At 45.4% G+C, this 3,184-nt stretch overlaps 1 protein-coding gene and 1 pseudogene across 3 annotated transcripts in view; one reads left to right on the top strand and one right to left on the bottom strand.

Moving 5' to 3' along the window:
- Positions 1–3,184, bottom strand: part of LOC111973389 (leucine-rich repeat transmembrane protein FLRT2-like) — an 88,566-nt gene that overhangs the window by 3,851 nt on the left and 81,531 nt on the right. The window lies entirely within an intron of this gene.
- The window catches only part of LOC111972883 (leucine-rich repeat transmembrane protein FLRT2-like), a 19,521-nt pseudogene continuing 17,435 nt past the window's right edge, over positions 1,099–3,184 (top strand).

Below are 3,184 nucleotides of genomic sequence, written 5' to 3'. Positions count from 1 at the left end.
GGTGTGTGTGTGTGTTGTGTGTGTGTGTGTGTGTGTGTGTGTGTGTGTGTGTGTGTGTGTGTGTGCGTGTGTGTGTTGTGTGTGTTGTGTGGTGTTGTGTGTGTGTGTGTAGTGGGTGGGTATTTTAATACCAAGCCTAGAGTGAAAACACAGCTGTAAATGAAATGGGATTGTAAAGAATTTAGTCTTCCACTTTGCGATAAATTGATGATATTGGGACATTTCTTAGCATGGTTTAGAGGTTAAGAGTGGGGACAAGGCGCACCTTGGTTACAGTATGGGCCTCAGCACAAGCCACTGGTTACCGTATGGGCTCTAGAAAGGCACTAGGTTACAGTATGGGCGCTAGAGTACAAGGGGCACCGGTTCAGTATGGGCTCAGCCAAGGGCACAGGTTACAGTTGGCTCAGCACAAAGCACCTGTTAAGTATGGGCTAGCACAAGGATCTAGTTACAGTTGGGCTCAGCACAAGGATGGTTATCAGTATGGTCCTGCAGCACAAGGCCACGCGGTTTACAGTATGGGCTAGACCAGAGGCCACCGGTTAGTATGGGCTCAGACAAGCCACCCGGTCAGCACAAGGGCACCGGCTACAGTATGGCCTCAGCACAAGGCACCTGGTTACAGTATGGGCCTCAGCACAAGGCCACTGGTTACAGTATGGCGCTCAGCACAGGCCACTGGTTACAGTATGGGCCTCAGCACAAGGCACCCGAGTTAGTATGGGCTCAAGCAAAGGCACTGGTTGTTGGCTAGCACAAGGCCACCGGTTACAGTATGGCTCAGCAACAAGAGCCACGCGTTACAGTATGGGCCTCAGCACAAAGCCACGGGCTACCAGTATGTGGCCTCAGAGCACAAGGCAGCCTGGTACAGTATGGGCCTCAAGCACAGGCAGCCGGTTACAGTATGGCCTGCAGACAAGCCACCACGGTTACGTATGGGCTCAGCACAAGCACCCGGCTACAGTAATGGGCCTCAGACAAGGCCGCGGTGTACAGTGATGGGCAGCACAAGCCACCCGCTTACAGTAGTGGGCCTAGCAACAAGGCCACCGGTTCAGTTATGGGCCTCAGCACAAAGCACCGGGTTACAGTATGGGCCTCAGCCAGAGGCCCAGGTTCAGTATGGGCCTCAGCAAAGGCCACCGGTTACAGTACAGAGGTAGGCATCCAGGGTGGTAGCTAACCTAGCGCTTAGAATGTTGGACCAGTAAACGAAGGCCGGTAGTTCGATTCCCAAGAGACAAGGTGAAATATGTCCGATGTGCCTTGAGCAAGGACTTAACCTAGTTGTTCCAAGGTTTCTGTTGATAATGGAGACCTGGCGTGACCCCACTCTCTGAAGGTGGTCTCAGGGGAGTTGGGATTGAAAAAAATTACGAATTTCAATTAATGCCACATTTTATGTGTGAAAAAGGACAAATATAGCAGACACCATGAATTATTTACAGTTAGGGCTCGTCCGCATCCCAGCTATTACAGTTTTATTGGCTATTACACATTTCTCCCATCAGTGCTTTTAACTTAACAGGAGCACACCTGTGTCAATGCTGAATAGACCATACTTTAATACAAAACAGGTTTGATGGGCAGCCTTTTCAATAGGGGATTGGGCTTAACATAGCCAAGGAGGAATGTGCATATGGATAGAATAAAGTTATCTGTATTGTTCGGTTGTGTCTGTAGATGATGAGATGGGGCACTGCTCCTTATAAAGATGGAACAAACAATATGAAATACATCTGCGATCTACTTTTCGAATTGAAAAGGGCTAAATTTAATCAATAAGCTTCAGGGGAAATAAGCAGCAACCAATCGGGCAATTACATTTGCTGCCACGGCAACAGTACCTAAATGATTTATAGCTTGCATAAATAAGACATTGGACATTGATAGGAACTGTGGGAGGAAAAAAAAAACCTTTAGAAGGAAGGCTGAAGAACACGTCTAATACACAGACAAATAAGTTGGCATTTTCATGTATCCCAAATAACAAATGTATTGCACAGAGAGAGAATGTAACTTCGGAACCAATTAACTCAGAAGGCAAGTTGTGAGGCAACTGCAATGTGTCTGTGTAGAACAGAATGAAAACGTTTCTCGGTGGAGGGACAGATTATCGTCCAGAGATAATTAAGTGATATCGCGGCAGAGTTCATCCGATGGATTGGATTAAACATGAAATAACGCTATTAAAAGTTTAAAAAGGATCGGCTATTTAAAAGGCGATAAAACTCGATAGGTATAAAGCTTCAAAGGAGCTCAGTGAGTGGTGTTATTTTGAATGAATTATTCAAAGGGACATTGAGAGCGTAACCGAGCATCTGAATTTCAAGTGCAACGGAGGCTTCGCTTTTCTCTAAAGGAAAAAAAAACTAAAGCCGTGCGCTTTGTAGCAATTTGATCTTCTGACATGATGAAAACTAATTACGGATTAATAAAATTGTAGATTATAAACAATAGTTTTTTTAAACTATTGCAAGTTGACTGCACATTTCGTTTATAGATGGCAGTAGATTTGATAAAGAATATTATAATATATTAGGAACGGCGTGCTTGTGAATAAAAATAATACCATAGGCGCTTGAGTTTTATACCATCATAATGTATGAACCAAATCAGTTCAATCTACTCATTAGCCTATAAAACGGAACTCCACAACACGATTGAAACACTTCTAGTAACTAGAGTTGTTAATTCAGCTGGATTATAGAAAACCAACTGCTGTGAAGAAAAAATTGCTTTACGGTGCTATAAACGATTTGACTACTGTAGCCTACTTGATGAGGTTTTTCCGTATCCATTGTATGTCTTATCATGTTAAACTTTTTCTTTATTGCTTTGCCTTGACCAGCCATTCGGTATTGTTTGTGCGAATCGGTTTGAGCGCACTGCCACCGTGGTATTCCGGACAGCATGCTGCCTGAGTTCGGGAAACAGTTTTCTGAACTCTGTGCGAAATTTTCTCCTATTCGCTGTCGGCAGAGCACAAGGCCACCCGGTTACAGTATGGGCCTCAGCACAAGGCCACCGGTTACAGTATGGGCCTCAGCACAAAGCCACCTGGTTACAGTATGGGCCTCAGCACAAGGCCACCTGGTTACAGTATGGGCCTCAGCACAAGGCCACCTGGTTACAGTATGGGCCTCAGCACAAGGCCACCCGGTTACAGTATGGGCCT

This window comes from Salvelinus sp. IW2-2015, linkage group LG14 (assembly GCF_002910315.2).
Source record: "Salvelinus sp. IW2-2015 linkage group LG14, ASM291031v2, whole genome shotgun sequence".
Classification (NCBI taxonomy): domain Eukaryota; kingdom Metazoa; phylum Chordata; class Actinopteri; order Salmoniformes; family Salmonidae; genus Salvelinus; species Salvelinus sp. IW2-2015.
This window is presented reverse-complemented; position numbering and strand designations above follow the sequence as displayed.